The sequence below is a fragment of the Piliocolobus tephrosceles genome, chromosome Y (genome assembly GCF_002776525.5).
Source record: "Piliocolobus tephrosceles isolate RC106 chromosome Y, ASM277652v3, whole genome shotgun sequence".
Taxonomy (NCBI): Eukaryota; Metazoa; Chordata; class Mammalia; order Primates; family Cercopithecidae; genus Piliocolobus; species Piliocolobus tephrosceles.
Genome location: NC_045456.1, coordinates 12,432,209 through 12,453,199, shown reverse-complemented (window position 1 = coordinate 12,453,199; position 20,991 = coordinate 12,432,209). Strand labels below are relative to the sequence as shown.

Below are 20,991 nucleotides of genomic sequence, written 5' to 3'. Positions count from 1 at the left end.
TATAAACTTTTGAAGAATGTTTATATTATGAAACAAATTAGGACATGGAACACTGGCTTTATACTTCACACCACATTGGCAATCAAAATCTGGTCTTTTGATCTCACTCTGTGGAAAAAGATTTTTAAATGAAATTATGTGATATGCATAATAATGTACTGAATTTAAAGTTATTCAAGTAATTTGTTTTCCCCAAAAAATGTTATCAATGGAGCTTCAAATAGAGAATTGCAGTGATTTTAAATACAAGTCATTTCTTTCACCTCCTAAGATGATAAATTGTACTGCATAGTCTTCAAAATGTTAACAAATGCATAAAATGGACTCCAAACAAGTTTTCTTTCCCACTCATATTTATATTTGAATCCTTTTTTCTTCCTACACCCACACAGAATTGTAAACAGTCTTTGCAGGGTTTATATTACACAAACCCATGGTAACTTTATTCCAGTACCTTTATGATTAAGGCCCCTTAATCATTTTCTGGAATGAATAAACATAACTTTACTGGGAGGGTGTCAATATTCAAACAAATAACTTGATTTTAAAGAATTTAGATTCAATTTTTTAAAGGTAGAAAAGCTTAATCAATTGGCATGGACCACTTCTAATCAATTGAGTCAATATTTATCAAACACAATCTAGGGCAAGGCACTTATTCCATGTGCTGGTGAAAATAGTAAGGCCCCATCCTTAAGGAATCTAGAATCTACCAAAGGGATAAAATAAGCCCACAAATAACGATTAAAAAGGTCAAATGGTATTAATACTATGACAGAAGTACAGTCAAAATACTCTGGCAAACATGGCAAATATCCTTGGCTAGCTGTCCGACAGCTTTCCTCACCACTCCTTTCCTGTTGGCAGAGCTGGAATCTATCCCAGCATTCAGCCACAGTTTCCAAATCAAAATTCAGATATATAGTGTGATAATACAGTGGAATGTTTCAAACCAGAGACATGCATTAACTGGTAATTATACTCTATACTTGCACTGTCAAATATGATAGCCCTGTCCTATGTGGCTATTTAAATGTAAATAAATTTAAAATTAAATAAAACTTAAAATTCAATTCCTCAGTCATAGTAGACACATTTTAAGTGCTAAGTAGTCACATGAGGCTAATGGCTACCATACTGGACAACACAGATACAGAATATTTCCATCACCACTCAGTTTTATCAGACGGCATTGTTCTATGTACTACTTCTTGAAGTTGAAAAATAATTCTTATTAATTCAAATATTTTAAACAAAAGATGAAACAAAACAGATTTGCTGGTTGAAACTGAAAATCTCAACTACCCACAGCAAGTTGTTCCCCAAGCATTCCAGTAATCCTGATCTTGTATGAGAATTTTCTAAGAACCGTAGATGTGCCATTCTTTTCCTCAGGCCAAACTTCACATACTAAAATGGTTTACCCTGTAGTTTTCATTTAGAACAGATAAATCCAGAGTTCAGGTGTATACAGACTTCAGAAGATATTTACATTCTTTTCTATTTTGTGGTTCAAACAAATAGTGCAACATAACATAGAGGCAGGCACACATTCATGTTACACACACTCACACACCCATAACCACGCATGCCTTCTGGGTTTACCTGTAGTAGAAAGACATATGTGGAGACATGTGCCATTTGAATAACTTGAAATTTTACATAAAACTTCTTTCCATTACAATCATTTAGAGAATGATTATGCGGTTATGGTATTCATTATCACCACCAAGACATATTACAGTTCTTCCAAAACAAAACTTATATCAAGAAAAAAATGATCAAGCTATACATTTCATTTGCAAGCAATGTCAAGTTTACCATCTCCTTTCTCAATTCCACACAAAATAAAAATACAGACTTTTCTCTAAATCTGAAGTTCTTCCTTTGGTAGTAAACAATAGCTCAAAATACCAAAATTGAGTTTAAGGCCAAGACTTTTAAAAAGAAAATAAATTAGTAGACAGCTGTATTAATTGGGAAAAAAATAACCCAAGAGATCCTGCTATGAACAGCTTAACATGAGATTAATAAGAGAAAAATGACTCCAACCAATTTCCTACATTTCCAGAACACAGTAGCATTTAGTAGTACTCCACATTGCTTTAATAAAATAGTCATCAGCTTATGTCTGTTGTGAAATTCTTGTTAGTTGGAGTTTTTACTTATTTTTGTGATTTGGCTTTCAATTCCTTTTGCCCCTATTTGATCTGGAGCCTTATCAGCAAGGGCCATAGGCTGACATTTAGATATTAAAAAATACATCCCTGTTGGGAAAAGTCCATGCTGGCCTCATTTGAAACACCTGACTCTTCCAGATGATAAATAATTATGGAGGAATAAGATTGGGCTGGGAGTCGTGAGGAGTTGAAGAGAGAAGAAAGGAGTGATCATTTGGGTTCAAAACATTTACCTCAATAAATCACACTTGAATCCTCTATCACAAAATCTAAATCAATAAAGCCCATTTGCAAATATCATTGTCCTATGGTCAACAAAAAACACCATAGCACCCAGAATTCACTTTACTGTTAATTTAAAAAATGAACAATACTAAAATCTCAATTCCTTCAAACAGCCAAATTTTGTTTGCCTCTCCAAATAATTTTCCATGCTTCATATTTGGCCATGGAATGTGCAGGCTCTGGGGGTGTCAGTTAAGTGTCCACAGAAGCACAAAGATGGCTTTCCAGTGTGGTGGTAGGGGGTGCAGCCTCCATAATCAAACCATTTGGTTCACAATCATGACCACTGCCTATCTGCTGTGGAAACTTGGACAATGTTTTTGGCCTCTCTATGGCTCAGTACACTCGTCTATAAAATGTACTAATATCATGCTCTGAGTCTTTTCATGTTAATGAGCACTAAGCTCAATAAATGTTGGCTACAATTCTTATGATGAGGAAGAGAACTTTGTCCTGTCTCTGTAGACTCCCAAAGAGAACACTACCCAGTTGGAAGCAGGAGTGATACAAAATTTGGATTTGACATGGAAGTTTTTGATGCCACAGGCACTGAAGTACATCATGTTTGTCTTTTTTTTTTTTTTTTTTGAGACAGAGTCTAGCTCTGTCACCCAGGCTGGAGAGCAGTGGTATGATCTTGGCTCACTGCAACTTCCACCTCCTGGGTTCAAGCGATCCTCTAGCCTCAGCCTCCAAGTAACTGGGATTACAAGAGTGAGCGACCACACCCAGCTAATTTTTGTATTTTTAGTAGAAACGGGTTTTCACCATGTTGGCCAGGTTGGTCTTGAACTCCTGACCTCAAGTGATCTGCCCACCTCAGCCTCCCAAAGTACTAGGATTACAGGTGTGAGCCACTGTGCCCGGCCCATGTCTGTCATTTATCAGTGCATCACTCTGACAATGTAGCCACCTGATCTGACTGCGACCTGACCCTTCAATGATCTTTGCCTTCTCCTACCTGATATCCCCAGACACTGTTCTTTGCTACCTCCAAGACAAGCCTTCATCCTCAATTCACCACTCTGAGGGTAACAGGAGAGCAACACCAGGCAAGTGTCATAGGGGCACTCCGCTAGATGGAGGCTAGAACTTGAGACCACCTCTCTCTGCATGTCTTCCTTTTACCTTCTTTCTAGGGCTGAGCCTTTGTGTACAGTGACTCCCAACTCAGACCCTTCCCTTGTCACTCTGGCATTGGCACAGTTCAGCTAATTCCATTTTATAAGGATTTTTCTTTCTTTCTTTCTTTCTTTTTTTTTTTTGTTTTGAGACAGAGTCTCGCTCTGTCACAAGGCTGGAGTGCAGTGGCGCAATCTCAGCTCACTGCAATCACCACCTCCTGGGTTCAAGCGATTCCCCTGCCTCAGCCTCCTGAGTAGCTGGGACTACAGCCGGGCCACCAGCATGCCCGGCTAATTTTTTGTATTTTAGTAGAGACAGGGTTTCACCATGTTGGCCAGGATTGTCTCGATCTCCTGACCTCGTGATCCGCCCGTCGGCCACCCAAAGTGCTGGGATCACAGGCGTGAGTCACTGCACCCGGCCTTTACCAAACGGCTTTCCTCTAGATGAGTGGTTCTTAACCAGGTACAGTTGTGTCTCCTAGGGGACCTTTGGCAATGTCTGGAGTCACAACAGGGATCTAAACAAATCAAAACAGCTTGGGGAGTGGTAGGGGTGTTAAGGAGAATTTGCAAAACAAAGAAAGTGCTGTCCGGTGATTAAGTCAGCTAATGTCTCTAAATCAAAACTATCCTGTTAAAAGTCCAGATTTCACTATACAATACATCCCTGTAAGAAAGCATGTCTACCCTCTAAATCTATAAAATAAAAAGTAAATTAAAACATATTTTTAAAAACCATCCGACAGAAGTTAGAATAGTTATTTGCTTCTTCAGAACTTACTTAGAAGTGAGTTTGTTATTTGTTTCTTGGGAGGTTACAAAGAAGCTTGTCTCCTATGAGTTAATTTTTCCTGCTTATTTGACCTTCCAAAGATGTGCTAAGGAGTTAATTGTAAATCAGACTGAAGAACCTCTGAAAGTGATTGTGTCTATCTGAGTGATAAAGAGGAGAAAAATAATCAATTTAGCCATGAGTGTAACTACTGAATTCAAGGTTATTCAATTAGTCTGGGACAAATTCTGTTCTGAGATTTGCTTGGATCTGGCAGAATAATGAGAAATTAGTGGTTCCATCTATAAAGTGGGCAGTAATTTAAGATGCCTTAATTCTCATGATTTTCAGAACCACCACTCTCCAAAAGAATGATTCGATGAAGAAGTGTTTGCTACAAAATTGTTATGGAATAAAACCCCTATAGCCATGGAGATTATAAAGCAGTGTATTGTAAGGAGAGGAGATAATTAAGCACCGACCTTGGGCAGCTGAGAATATCTGACAGACCCAGGCCATCGAACACCCTATCTGTCCAAATAACCAACTCAAGGCACTTCTGAAGTGAGTATCTCCCTGCCTCCTTGCTGCTGTATCCCAAACATCCGGGAGCAGCCATCAGTGACCGTCACCTCAATGCCACCTCTTACAGAAATCTTCTCTCACTGCTCTACATTGGCTGGCACTCCTGGAAGTGAGGTTCCCCTGTCTCCTTGCTCCCATATCCACACATCTGGGAGCAGCCATCAATGACCATCACCTCAATGCCACCTCTTCTAGAAACCTCTCTCGCTGGTCCACAGGGCTGGAGTGCACATGCTCAGAGGTTTCCCAGGATATGTTGACCATACCTCTTTTTCAAACAACTGCTTCTTTCTACTTTTTGTCTCCCCACTAGCTGGCGAGCTCCTTGAGGCAGATTTAGAAAAATACCTGGAAATCGATCAGTATGTTTAATATCTGCTCAACGAGCCATCATTAGCATTAAACACCCAGGATGCTATAATATAAAAGTAATGATAATAATAATACTGAACATTTACTGGGCTCATTATATTTCAGGCACTATTCTAAGCACATGACACGTATTAGCTCATTTAATTCTCACAACGTTATAGAATTGTCTCTATCACCAATTTACAAATAAGGGGTTGTTTGAACTTTAAATTTTAACAAGAAATTAGGCTCTTTTAAACACACACACACACATACACATACACACACACACACACACACACACACACACACACACTGCCCCATCTTTTATGAGTACCATTTGAAAGACAAACTAATTCGTCTTCTGCCTCTAGGATTCTAATTAAATAACCTATAGCTATTTTTAATGGCAAATGTAAATTCAACTCCATTAGAGTGATGAAGCTTGTCTCCTTCTGTGACTTAATTTTTCCTGCCCATTTGTCCTCCCAAAAATATACTAGAGAGCAAACTGTAACTCAAAATGAAGAATCCTTAACTCAATAAATGCTCTGTAGTTGCATGAGGGGGTTGCCTCTTGTGCTAAACTGCCAAAGATAGAGAGGAGACAGCTACAAACATGGGCAAGTATCCCCTATGCTAGGACAACATTGCCATAGCAACCAGGGTAAGACCATCTATCCCAGCTTTGAGTGTGAACCTGCTCATGGATCGTCCTCATGCCTTCTCTAGTTCCAAAGGATGGATTGAAAACAAATAAATGCAAGTCCAGTGCTTGTAGAAACCACAAGGCTTTGTCTTTCTCTCACTGATTAGTTCAATAAAATAATCACGTGTTTTAGGAGACCCAGGCCTTGGCCCTCCCCTATCTTCCTTCTCAGACATCCCACTGAACACACGCTCAACACATACAGAAAGCCCATTTTAAGCAGCATTCTGAAATTCACTGAGAATGACCAGAATAATAAGGCTACTGATATACCCCTACCATGACTTTGAAGCAGACGTAATTGACTTGCACACTCTCTCTACCTGGCATCTAATGCCCAGATTAAAATAGATGACAAAGTTCAAATATCCCAGTAGCTTCCTGCACTGCAGCCTCTACAAATATTAGCTATCAAGGCAGTAGTCCAAACTGGCTCCTTCCATAGGGTCCTGACTAGGGAAGGAAATGTTTGCAAATTTGCACAGCTGCATGCAATAACAAATTCAGGCTCTGCAGGTTTACAAATTCCCATCTTCTCCCCGTGACTAGGAACTTAGGATCAACTTGGTTTCCACAAATGATTTTTCTTAATCTGGAAATAGGTACAATGGAGTAACTTCAAAATCTGTTTCTTTTAAGACAGTTGTCAATTTTTAAAATGCTTATTAAACATTGCTAAAATGTGCAGTTTTTATCAGCAGGATTTACAATGACACTTGGAAAGCAATGGGATTGACTGCTTTTGTGGCTTTTTTCACCCATTCTGGTAGTGAAAAAAATGTTCCCAATAAATAGTAATAGATATCCAAAAATCTGCAATCACCACCACATTAGTTTATTTGATAATTGCCATTACTGTAAATAATCAGAATCACAATAAAAAGTCTATGCCTACAAAATGAAATCACTCAACAAACTGTAAATAATCATAATCTAAGAGCAGCAAATTTTCTTCAAAAGCAACTTGGATTTAACAAACTAAATAATTCCTATATATTTAAATTAGTTTATACCTATGGTGGCATGTGCACATGATAGAGAGAGGAAGAAGTCTGCAAGTGAATTGATGTGGTCTGATCACATTGTTTAAGGTAATAGATCATCATTCTGCAGAAAAGCCAACGATCTCACTTTCTTGATGTTAAAACACAATTCACCAAATAAACCAATGTGAGTTTAGGAAGGATTCAAAGCAGCTTTTACTTGTAGCTATATGAAACTAGCGAGTATTTAATTAGGCTCTGTGAACACTTCGGTAACATTCTAAATCAATATTCTGAAAAGATGAGTTTTAAGGTTCTTTCTATTAAATCATTTAAAAAAAGACCCTGGAATCATTAAAAATATAAAACTTGCACCAGATGCTACCTTTGTTGTATGCAAACAATAAAACCAGTTTTCTGAACCAGCCATCTGTCTTTGCTGTATGGAGCGGCCACAGGACAGAGTTGAACCACATTTTGTGGTTCCATATTAATACCCTAATCACTTATCAATGTTATAGAATCCTGATCCTTCATCATACTAAGGAAAAGGGCAACCTATGCCCTTATCCCCAGTCGTCAGTCATTATATAGTACCCAATGATTGAGACCCAAAGAGAGGCTCCATAGCAATGATGTTTTGGCTCGGTTCTGTCCTGGATTAGTCTGGTGACCCTGGCAATGCCTGATTCACTCTGAACTTCAGTTTCCTTACCTCTAGCACAAAAACACTGGACCGGAAGATCACTAAGACCTATGCAACAGTAACATCATAAACCACTGTGCATGTTAAAGTCAAATTCCATTGATTTTCAAATACTGAGAAAATAGCCAAAAGGAATGGTGCAGAAAAAATGGTGGGTCCCTACTACGATTTGCTCTGAACTTTCAATAAAAATATAAATGTCTTGGCAAGGGTATGTAATATTCCAATAAGCCTGGTTTGAAGACTCTGAATTTACTCTTAAGGCAACAGGCAGAGACAGTCTAACTCTCATTTGAACCACCTGAGCTTTGATGTTAACAGAGACTCAAGTACCAGGACACACTGAGCAAATCCCTTCAATGCTATTGCTTCTCTCCTTTCCTGCCTATGTTCACCTTTTCCAGATGCTGCTCTGGGATTATTACCCCATGGAATCTTTCATGTCTTCCTGGCTTGGGTCCTACCTTGCTTCTAGCAGTATGCATGAAACACGGAGCCTGAAACACACACACCCTATCTTCTTACCTCTCCAGAGTTCTTACACCTCAGCAATAGCAGCAGCTCCAGGCAGTAGCGAGCCTCCATGCTCCCAACGCAAAGCCCCTGTGCAGTGTGGGAACAGAGAAGGAGACAGAAGGCAGGGAGGGACACTGCTCAAAGCGCTAGAGGAGCTGGCTGGGCAGCCTTCCTGTCTGGAATGCACAACTAGGGGCTCTCGGAGGGAGACAGCCTTGGGTCACTGTGATCCTCTGAGTCAGACACCCTGGGGAGCTCTTAGTTCTGAAAGTCCTCCCTAGGCACAGAAGGCTGAGAGCCCCCCAAGCACCCACTAGGAAGAAAAGTGTAAAAGTTAAAAAGTTGAGATAAATGAGATAGACATATGCCAGCTTACAGTAGATTGTAGAAATGCAGTATGAATGCTGGAGGAACAAATCATTTGAATAAAATGCTCACTCACATATCTGATGAGAGACTTGTATCCAGAATCTGAAGAACTCTTACAATTCAATAATAAAAAGACAACCTAATTGAAAATAAGAAAAAAAATCTGAATAAATATTTCTCAGAAGAAGATATACAAATGGCTGATAAGCATATGAAAAGATGTTTGATATCATTAGCCATCAGGGAAATGCAAATCAAAATCACAGTGAGGCTCATGCCGGTAATCCCAGCATTTTGAGAGGCCAAGACGGGCGGATCACTTGAGCTCAGGAGTTCGAGATCAACCTGTGCAACATGGCAAAACCTTGTCTGTACAAAAATTACAAAAAAAAAAAAAGAAAAAAATAGCCTGGGGTGGTGGTGCATGCCCATAATTCCTGCTACTTGGGAGGCTGAAGTGGGAAGATCATCTGAGCCCAGGGAAGTCGAGGCTGAAATGAGCTGTGATTGTGCCGCTGCATTCCAACCTAAGCGACAGAGTGAGACCCTATCTCAAAACAAACAAACAAAACAACAACAACAACAAAAAACCACAGTGAGCTATCACATCATGCCCACTAGGATAGCTTTTAAAAAAAGTGTTGGTAAAGATGTGGAACCCTTACATACTGCTGGTGAGAATGTTTCTCCAAATGTTAAACATACATTTGCCATTATACTCAGCAATTCAACTTTTAGTTACATACCCAAGAAATACGGACATGAAAAACATGTAAGTCTACACAAAAATTTGCATGTGAATGTTCATAACAGTATTATTCATAATAGTCAAACAGTCAAAACAACCCAAATAATCCATCAACAGATTAAGGAATAAACAAAATGTGTCATATCCCTACAATAGAATATTATTCAGCCACAAAAAAGAAGGAAGTACTGATAAATACTACAACATGGATGAACCTAGGGGACATTATACTGAGTGAAAAATGCCAGACACAAAAGACCAAATGAAATACTGGCTCTTATGCCCTTGCAACAATCATTCCCCAATTACACCAGGCTCTTCAGAGGTCACCATTACTCCTGCAAATTTACCTGTGTGGTTTGGCAGAAGCTACAGTGAGAAGAGGCTTCCATCTCAGGGTGGAGCTACAATCACTACAGCACATTCAGACCCTTCTTCTCAGCTTTGCTTCTAGGCCACTGACAAAAATTCTGTTCTGGTTTCACGGTTCAGCCCCACTCCTACTTGACTCCTTCATTTCTGAGTAGTGGCTCCCTTCACTCCATGTCTATGGTTCCTATCTGTGAGAGGTTTTTTGAACTTACAGTTGCTCTTGTGTATCAGGTAGTTGGCGTCTCCAAAGAGATTAAATGCAACTGAAGCACAATGGACTCTCACACTTCAGTGGGTTTTTCATAACTGAAATTCAGTAATAAATTGTGACCCTCTGCCTTTTTTGCAGGGAAAGGGTATACTTTTTTGAGCACTTAAACAAAAAAATTAGGGTATTGCCTCTAGGGGCCATTGTGCATTTTCACTATTATAAGTAAAAATGAAATTAGGTGATGTCAATGAAGGAAGCAGTCCAATGAAGATACTGCCACTGTGGTCATTGAGTTAAAGAAAAGGTTGACATTCTTATGTAATTTTATCATCCACTAAGAGAAATACATTAGAGTTACTGACATTTTAATTATTAATTTTATTTCTTCTTCTTTTTTGCTTGTTTCCATATCCTTCATCTTTCCAAACTATTCCTGGGTATAATGGACAAATGCTCTTGAACATTATTTTCTTAATAATAACTAGTTCTATCCTGTGTCATGCTCAAGGTTTAGTTTGATCAGTGCATTCTGCTAACAGGACACATGTCTCAAAAGAAAGATTTGCTACAACACACAGTTTCTGGAATCACATTTTTGGCCAATATGTAACTTTTGCTTATTCTGGGTTTGTCTTAAAAATCTCAACCTTTAAACTCTTGAAAGTATCCATTTTTGAAGGTTGATGCCATTGTCTTCTGAAAAATGTTGATGGAAGTGTGGAGGAGAAGGCTTCCTGTCTAAGGATAACAAAGCTACAAATGAATGTTCTCCAAAGGGCCAGCTGTGTTCATTTTGTACTGAAATGTCCATACAGGCTGATTCTGAAACACACTCGAGTGTTGTGGGTAATAGATGTCAAAAAATAAAACTCAGGCACATGCTATGTTACTTTTTAAGGGAAAAAAGTGGGGGGAAATCAAAGGGTTTAACAATTTTATTCATTGGCTTACATTCAGCGACTCCGAAAATTTGGCCACTACTCAGGTTTGCAAATTTCTACGGAAAATGAACTGTGTTTGGCAAGCTCAACGAAATATGAGGCTGATAAAAAAATGTTTCATGCTTTCTCAAGACCTTATGCCACCAACTGTGTGGGATTGGAAAAAGTGTTTAAATGTCAATTTAAATACTGTAAATAAATGATTTTCTATATCCATATGAATTAATATAATTCTGTTGATTTCAGGCCATAACTTGAACTAAAGTTTCTTTGAATTTTGATGAGGGAATGTTTCACACACAACACAACACAACACAAACTACAGATTAAGTAGTTTAGTTTGGTAGAGTTATGTTTCAGAGTCAGAAATGTTAATGCAATACTTTATTTTGCACTATGGAGAACTGACTGAAAATTCGATTAACACTAAGGTTTTTACAAAGCAGGTCTTGAACTAAAAAGAATTAGACCCAAAAAGATAAAAATATTATTGTAACAGCCCAAGCCACTATACAAAAAAGACATGGTGGTAAATCCCATTGCAACGTTCAGAACTCTCAAATATTGTCTCCAAATCAATCATCTTTGTGTTTTATGGAGCCAATTATCCAGCTGCCTTCTTGACCCTTCTACCTGGTGTCTCAGGGTCATCTCCAACTTCCCTTATCCACTAATGAACTCTTGACTTTCTCTTCTGGCAAATGTTTTGGTATTCTACCCTCCCACATCTTTAGAGGTGTTTACAAAGCATTCATCACAAAGCCTGCCTGGTATGCAGCACTCACTTAATCAACGTTATTGTGGATGATGATAATGATGATGATGATGATGATGATGAATGATTATTTTTATCCACCCAGTTAGTTGAGCTAGGAACTAAGTCATTTTCTTTATTCTTCTCTTCACCGCATGTTCTACTTTTAATCTATTACCAACTTCTGTCAACTCTGCATCCAAAATAAATCAGGAATCTGACCCCTCCTCTCCATCTTCACTTTCATCACTCCAATTCCAGCCCCCATCATATTTCTCCCAAACAAATTTAGCAGCCTTCTAGACAACCTAGCCATCTGCTCTTGTCCTTACTCAATTTGTTCATGGGGGAAATAACAGTAATCTTCTTAAAGACAATTATTCATTTTGAGACATATATAGAGCATATCACATATTTATTAAATCTGCTAAACAACCTTATGAGGTAGGTACTGTCATTACTTCCATTTTACAATGAGGAACTGAGTAAAGAGACATTGGAACATGCTCAACTTTACTTTGCCTCTAAGAGGCAAAGCCAGAATTCCTGCCTGGGCAGTCTGGCTCCAGAGTTATGTGTTCAACTGCTACACAAAGTACCACATCATATCCAACCTTTAAAAAATAACAAACAAGCAAGCAAAAATCATCAATGGGCTTCCATTGCACTTAGAATAAAATCCATCCACATAGAACCTGCCTATGTCAAAGGATCTGGACCAACTTCCTTAGCCTCACCTTTCATGCCTCCTCTCTTTCCTCCTGTTCTTCAAACACTCATGGACAAGGAAAGCTGGGTCCTGATTAGGGGTTTCTGCCTGTGCTGTTTCCTGTGCTTGAACTGCTTTCCTAAGGCGACAGTCACAGGGTTGGCTCCTCCTTTTACGGGTTTCTGCTTAAAAATCATCTGCTCAAAAAGTCTTCCTTGACTTCCCCAATCTGATGTTAATGTTTCCTGGCTTCTTGATCTCAACACACTGTTGATTTTCTTCTAAGCACTTATCTCAATCTGTAATTGATTTTACTTGTTTGTGCATTTATCTATTGGCTGCCTCTCTTACTGGACTGGAGGCTTCACAATTAGAAAGATTGTTTTTCACTGTATTTTTATAATCTGGCATCATGCTAAGATGCTAGATTTAGGTGCTGAGAATTTTGATAAATGACTGAAGGAAGACAAGTATGCTTTGATGATATGAAGCATCCCCACATAGACCTTAGATTCTCCAAGTGTGGGCAAAAGATTAAATATAGAGTCGCCTGGGGTTGCTTTTTGTCAAAAGTAGAGTTCCGGGAACTCTGAGCTATTTTAAGCACTTACTTTTGAGGTTCATCTCCTTATATCATCAAGAATTTTTACAATTTTGATTTTGACATGATTTGGCAATAAATAATTCATTGGATTCTCATTTGGCTGTGATTTTTTAAGTAATTATTGTGCGTGTTCAGGAATACTTGTTTAGAGAACAAAATGTACATTACAAATTGTTTTTACATGTGATGAGATTGTTAAAAATACTAATTGACAATGAAATTGGTAGTTGCTATGTTTTTATATATATATAGGTAAGTATTTACATCATTACTTTGGGAGTCAATAATTTCCTTTTCAGCTTGCAGACATCTGTATGAGCTCCTGAATGGCTTGTGGATCCTCTGCCCTGTAATCAGATAATGATGTGGGATGGATGAAATGGACCAGCTGGAGTCCAGTACCAAATTGATCATAACAGAACTTCTGAGGTCAAGAAATCTGCATTTTAAGAAACTTTCCAAGAAACTCTTATGCAAAATAAAATTTGAAAACTATTTTTCTCATAGCTAGGTGTATATTATTTTAGAAAAATTTACAACAGATATCCAGTGTTCACTCTTTAAACTTTTGGTTGAATTCTGAGAAATTCAAGATAATGTCCCACAAAAAGGGAAAACATTTTGCTAAGGATAATGGCCTCCACCTCCATCCATGTCCCCGCAAAAGATATAATCTCATTCTTTTTTACGGCTGCATGGTATTCATGATATATATCCTTAGCAAACTAACACAGGAACAGAAAAAACTAAATACTGAATGTTCTCACTTATAAGTGGGAGCGAAATGATGAGAAAACATGGACACATGGAGGGGAACAACACACACTGGGGACCTCTCAGAAGGTAGAGGGTGGGAGGAGGGACAGGATCAGGAAAAATAACTAATGGGTACTAGGATTAATACCCGGGTGAGGAAATAATCTGTAGAACAAAACCGCATGATACAGGTTTACCTATGTAACAAACCTGCACTTGTACCCCTGAACTTAAAAGTTAAAAAACAGAAAACATAAAAATATTGATAAGATCACCAAGTGTCCATAAATGCAAATTATCAATAATTGTTCTGGTGAAATAAATCATCTCTGAAAAATATATTTTGTTAGCCTGCATGTACAGATTGAGAGAAAGGGACAGGCATTTCTCACCCTGGAGGGGCAGGATGAACCATTTGCCCAGATGGAAAAAAAAAGCAAGGTAAGTTCCTTAGCCCATAGCTTGGCTATGTTTTAGATTAGCTGACCCCAACCTTTTTTGGCACCAGGGACCGGTTTTGTGGAGGACAATTTTTCCACAGACAGTGCAGCAGGGATGGTTTCAGCATGAAACTGTTCCACTTCAGATAATCAGGCATTAGTTATATTCTCATAAAGAGCTTGCAACCTAGATCCCTCACCTGCGCAGTTCACAATAGGGTTCGTGCGCTTATGAGACTCTAATGAATGCCACCACTGATCTGGCCGGCGGCGGAGCACAGGCAGTAATGCTCACTCACTTGCTGCTCACCTCCTGCTATGCGATCCCATTTTTCGTAGGCCATGGACTGGTACTGGTCTGCGGCCTGGGGGTCGGGAATCCCTGTTTTAGATGACAAGTGGATAATGTTAAGAAAATTAATAATTGACGGCAGGAAGAGGCTTCCTGGCTTGCTCAGAAGACAAAGAAGGCTGTTTTTCTGTTTTAGGGAAAGAAACCCAAGTTCCAGAATTTGAAAGAGTTTAAGTTAAAAACAAAAACAAAACAACCAGCCATGTTTTTGACGTCAATTAACAAATGTGACAGATACTAAGCTTTGTGGATGCCACACTCTCTTGAGTGTCTATCACCTCTCTAAATGTAACATAATGTTGGAATTCACCATGACTCTGTTCTTGGATCTCCTTTATTTTTCATCTGCAATTCCTCTTTGGTGATTTTAACAACCTTGTATCTTTAAATGACATCTATGCACTGATAGTTACCTACTTTATATCTCCAACTAGGACATTTTTTTCTTGAATTCCCTGAGTTCTTCAACTTCTTCTCAATATTCTTCTCTATAGTATTCCCCATTTAAGTCAATAGCAACTCAATTTTTCCAGTAGATCAGGCCAAAACTTCTACTCTGTATCACCAATGGGTCCATTTCATAATCCATAGTCAATCTGTTAGTAATTCTTGTTGGCTGTGCCCTCAAAATATGTCAGAATCTGACCTCTTCTCATAATTTCAATGGTTCCATCTTGGTCCAAGCTAACATCATCTCTCACTTGGATTGCTGAATGACTCAGTAAAGACACAGGTTCTGCAAAGCCCTTCTTTAAAGTAGTCATCTCTCTTGGTTGAAGGTAATTTCTCTTGGGAAAATCCAGATTGTCAATAAGCCACTTCCAGTCATACCCTTTTCTAGAAAGATATTAATGCAGATAACCCAGAAAAAAATACAAGTGAAGAAACACTTCCCCCAAATCCCACAGAAAGGATTTAAATTGCTATGGAGAGTATGTTTATTCTTTAGCAGTTCACAGGATTTTTTAAAAATTAACAAATTGTACATATTTATTGTGTACAAGATGATGTCCTGATATACATATACAATTGTGAAATGGTGTCATTGAACTAATTAACATATGCATTACCTACATAGCTATCACTTTTTGTGGTGAGAATACTTAAAATCTACTCTGTTAGTGATTTTCAAAATAAAATACATTGCTATTAATTATAGTAACCATGTTGTACAATAGATCTCTTGAACTTATTTCTTTTGTCTAAGTAAAATTTTGTATACTTTGACCAACATCTCTGCAACCCCTAGCCCCACCCCCACGTTCTGGAAAGCACCATTTTAGTCTCTGCATCTATGAGTTCAACTTTTTTAGATTCCACATGTAAGTGAGAAAGTACATACAGTATTTGTCTTTGCTTTCTGTGCCTGGCTTATTTCATTTAACACAATGTCCTCCAGATTCATCCATGTTGTTGCAAATAACAGGAATTCCTTCTTTTTTTAGGGCTGAATAGTAATGATGCCTGAATTCCCCTCTCTTGCTAATAACAAAATAGTACTATTATATAATGGGCATTTATTGTTCTGGCAGACAGTGTATAGCATGGACATTCCATGTGCATTTGGGGGCTCAGTGAGCTGATCTTGGTAACACTGTTCCCCGCCCATGATTGAGCTCAGAACCCAGGCCTAAAGCCTTCTATACTATAGGCAGCAGTATGTGAGGGAAATGTGGCTGGAAGCCTTTGGAAATGTTTCCTAGAATGTAAGTGAGAGTTATAGGCAAAGGAAACCTTTCTTCTTCTATGCCAGAGTTACTCAGCACTATTGATATTTTGGGTTGGATCATTCTCTCTTGTGGAGCTGTCCTGCAAACTGAGGATGTTTAGAAGGATCCCTGGCTTTTACTCACTTGATGCCGGTAGCACTTCTCCACTTGTGGCAACCAAATATGTTTCCAGACTTTGTCAGATGTCCCCTGGGGTGGTCACCCATAGTTGAGAAACACTAGCTTAGACATTGTCATATTTTTCCCCAAACTGCCATAAGTTCTCTTGCTATCAGCCTAGAGGTGACACTTAGAGGGACATAAAATGAAGAGCACTGTAGGAAAAAGATTATGTCAATGGATGAAACCCAACATACTTATTGATTTTGGTGACATAAGCCTCTAAAATTCCTATTTAAGCTGGTTTAAATGGATTTTGCTTTTATTATAAGCCAAGGGCATCAAAGTGATCCAAGGTCCAGCATCACAGGCCACTGTACATTGCTTTCTTCCAGGGCATCATACTGCTTGGAGAAATGACCCCAGCCCCACCTTAGATCAGGATTCCATAGTGCAGCTTTACATGAAGGATGGCAAGTAGAATGGCTCATTTTCCTATTTTATAATTATTGCTTATACACTCTTGTTATGGAATGACAGAATTTTAGAGCAGGAAGTAATTTTAGGGAAGAAGAATTAAGCTAAAACCAATGTCTATGTTTATCTTCAAAGGAAGGCCTTCAAAAGAGGATCAAGTCCTGTGCCTCCAAATATTAGGGAAAGTGCCATTATCCACTTCAATACAAATCCTGAGCATGACAAGTCACATTACATCTTGTGTTAAAAGCAAAAGGAAATATTTTCTTATAGTCACATACCCTTAAATATTCCCTTCTCCATAAATGGAAATTTTATTTGGTTTTAACATCTATATCAATTATCTATTTACAACAGACTTCCTGTCATTTCCAAAAGCAGAGTCGTCATTTAATTCTACTATCCAGCAATATTGCTTTTAATGTGAAAAATGATGAAAAGATATAGCTGGCATAATTGTTGGCCTTTAAATTCATGGTATAGTGGGGAAAGGAAGAAGATAAAAATACAATCAATTTATTTTACTTTTATATATATAAATCTGCATTATCTTTGCTTATAGCAGCAATTTGAGCTTATAACTGATATAATCAGAAATATAAAAATAAGCAAAATGAATAAAATTAAAACAACCATAATCCCACAATCATTGGGGATAATATCCATTAAGAATATTATCTTAATGGATATTATCTTAATGAATATTATCCCACTTTTTTTGCATATTGAAATTTTCTTCTCAAAAAGTATCATATTATTTTGCAATCTACTATATTTAAAACGTCCCATTATATCAGATATTTAGCTGCTACTTATTCATCCCCATTGCAAAAAGTGCTGCATATGAATAGTTGGCTGAAATTATTAGGTTAGTGCAAAAGTAATTATGGTTTTCGTCTTTACATGGCAAAAGCACAATTACTTCTGCACCAATCTAAATAAATTATATACGCTTAGAAACAAAAAATGGAAGGATAAAACACAAATGAAGAAATTCTGAAAAATGGACCAAGATGTAGGATATTGTTGGCCTCAAAATCCTGTGAGGATTCAACTGTTGATCCAATCACCAAAGCAATCAGATCTACCAATGGATAGAACCAGGGCAGACAGCAGCCAGCCGCTAAGAAGACAGAGGGGAGGGAAGAGCAAACCAGTTTTGCAGTGAAGGAAACCATCCAGGTGGCAGACTTGATGGAGCAAACACTTAAGTGAACCTAATGGAAAATGGCTCAACAAATGGACCACAAGTAGATTTTCTCAGTTTATAAGTGATAGAGCCATTGCCTAGAGAAAAGAACAGCTTTTATTCAATCATATAATAAGTAAAAGGAAATAATTTGCTCCTTTACAAAAGTCCTGTGATGGTAACTCCACATTTCTATATCTACCTATGTCCATCTATCCATCTATATCTCAAAATATCTATATTTATATCTGTATTTGTATTCATATCTGTATTTTTACCATATCTATACTTGTATTTATGTATGTATGTGTCATTGTGCCCACATATCTTGCCAGCCATCCAACCATCCATCCATCTACATAGAAGTAGTTCTTAAAATGGAGTACGCATCAGAATCCCTTGGAGGGCTTGTTAAAACACAAGGGCTTGTTACTGGGCTCCATCCCCAGAGTTTCTGATTCAGGAGGTCTTCAACAGGGCCTGATAATTCGCATTTCTAATGTTTCAGGGTGATGCAGCTGCTGCTGGTTCCTGGATTACACTTTGAGAACTGCTGCTTACACCTATACCCCTCTCATTCTCTCTTTCTATCTCATTACCAAACTCTAATTTAGTGAACATACAGTTACCCTCACATACTTTGATTCATTATCAATTGTCAATATACATCATAGTATTAAATATTATGCAAAACAGACATTATGCTGATTTCAAATTTCTCTCGCCTTAATTTAATAATAAAAGATACAAAAATTATCACCATGTATATTTTTCCTCCCAGGAGAATAGTTAAATTGTGGCACATTTCTTGCTTTTACTTGGTTTTCCCTGCCTTTGGCTTTTAACTTGATGTATTTACATCTTAATGATTCAGATTTATTTTCCAAACAGTGAGATGAAACAGGGACAACTCAAAGGCAGCTTCATTTTGAAATTGGCCAGGCTTTTGTAAACAAACACTTGACAGAGCAATTTATAATTCTCTAAACAGCTGGGGGGAAAATATCACACAGAAAAGCAGATGTTATTCTCGTAACTTCTTTTTTTCAGGTCTACAATCACCATCTACAGCACTGGATCCACCATATCACTTCAAGTAAATTTTGACTTTGCTAGGTTTCAACCACATTACTCATATTGGAGATGTGAGTCAAAGAATAAAGCTTCTCAGAGACAGCTCTGTAGATGCCTCTTCATGTTAGGTTGACAGCTTTTGATTTAAGGGTTCTGTTACCTCATGACTGCAGCATGAAATAGGAACACAGTTTGCCAGATGCCAACCCTAACCTAAATAAAAGCTAGACCTGCATCTCCTCAGGGTCAAGTTAAAGAATATGGGCTGTGCTTTCTCAGACCTCAGCGGTTACCAATTATTAGGAGACAAGACATGTATAAAAGGAAATTTAATTGGTAATTTTAATGGATAAACAGCTGCAGGGTTGAGAGAAAGAGAGGTCACTTGTGCTGGTGGAGTTGGGGAAAGCTTCATATTCCATGCATTCAGATCTTGAGAAACAAAGGTTATATCTCCAGAAAGCAAAAGGCGGATATTGAAAAGGGCAGCAAATCTTTACAGATGAGGTCACAGCAAAGACAATCTGGAGCCGGGAATTAACATGAGACAAGAGAGGGAATAATCCCAGGGATGATGAATTTCACTACTGAAATGATTATAAATTACAGCCACCTAAAACCTATTGTGAATGGCTTTTATGGTATCAGAACAGAATAATTAAAGGAATAGGAAAAAACTTGTGCCCTAACAAAGAAAAGGAAGATGTGTGTTTTGCTCAATTCAAAGAAAATATCTCTTTATACACACACACACACACACACACACAGGTGTATAATATACACACATATATATCTATATAAATGCACACACATATATGTATATATATACACATACACCTATATATACATATATGCATACACATGCTCAGACCTTATGGAATAATTCCAATTATATATAAGGTCTCCTTGTTCCCATTAAACATTCAAAATGCCCCTAGTTGCAAATACTTCAGCAAATAGTCACTGAATAGAAGATATCGTCAGCCAACATTGAAATAAAGCTGTTACTACAAAGAAAATTATTTTGCAAGAGACAACTCATAGACTGCTACAATACAAAAGTCTGCATTTTAAGATCCATAACTGTATATGCATGTAGGTGGTGTTTTCAATGTTAAATACATGCTCAATATTTATTACTTTTTGTAAATTGTGCCATGAAGGAAATTTACTGGAAGAAAAAAAAAATAGGAGAAATGTTGACCATTTCTAAGTGTTTTCTAATGTAACAATTTGGCCTTCAGTTCTAATTTGTTTAAAAATTTGTTCAATTGGGCACAAATTTATTTGCAAAATGGTATTTTGATGTAAAAGTTAGTATAAAAAGCAGAAAAAGTGAACATTTTTCAAAATAAGTATCTTTTCTAAAAACAGTAATATTTTGGATATACAAAATAGTGCAATAAATGATACTCACAAGTAACTTCTCAATAAAATGAATGATTGAACAAAATAATACATCTAAATTTGCTGGCTCTCAGATCTTAGCTCCCAGAATTTCAATAGCCACACACATATACACACACATTTTCAAATTCAATGTTATCCTATTAAAAATAAGCCTGTTTTAAAAGAAGTTGTAACTGTCCATCACATCAAAAATGCATAGTTTAGCCACAGCCATTATAGCAATTTTCATATTATTCAAAAAGAAAAGATTCTAAAAAGTACAAATAAAGCACAAAGCAGATATTCAAAACAAGTCTGCATCAAAAATTCAAAAACATTTTCCACAGGAATGGCGCACTCTCAGCATTAATATACACCTACTATGTACCCACAAACATGAAAAATTAAAAATTAAAACAAATTAAAAATAAAAAAGAAACTGACCATAAATATTTGAGCTGCCAGTTTCCTGGTGAGAAATCTTTGTGACGAAACTGCAGTTAAAGTGATGCTCTGAACGGCAGCAAAAGCCAAAATTGACAAATGGGATCTAATTAAACTAA

At 37.5% G+C, this 20,991-nt stretch overlaps 1 protein-coding gene across 1 annotated transcript in view; it reads right to left on the bottom strand.

Annotated features, from left to right (window-relative positions):
* Positions 1–20,991, bottom strand: part of ARHGAP6 (Rho GTPase activating protein 6) — a 522,948-nt gene that overhangs the window by 158,091 nt on the left and 343,866 nt on the right. The window lies entirely within an intron of this gene.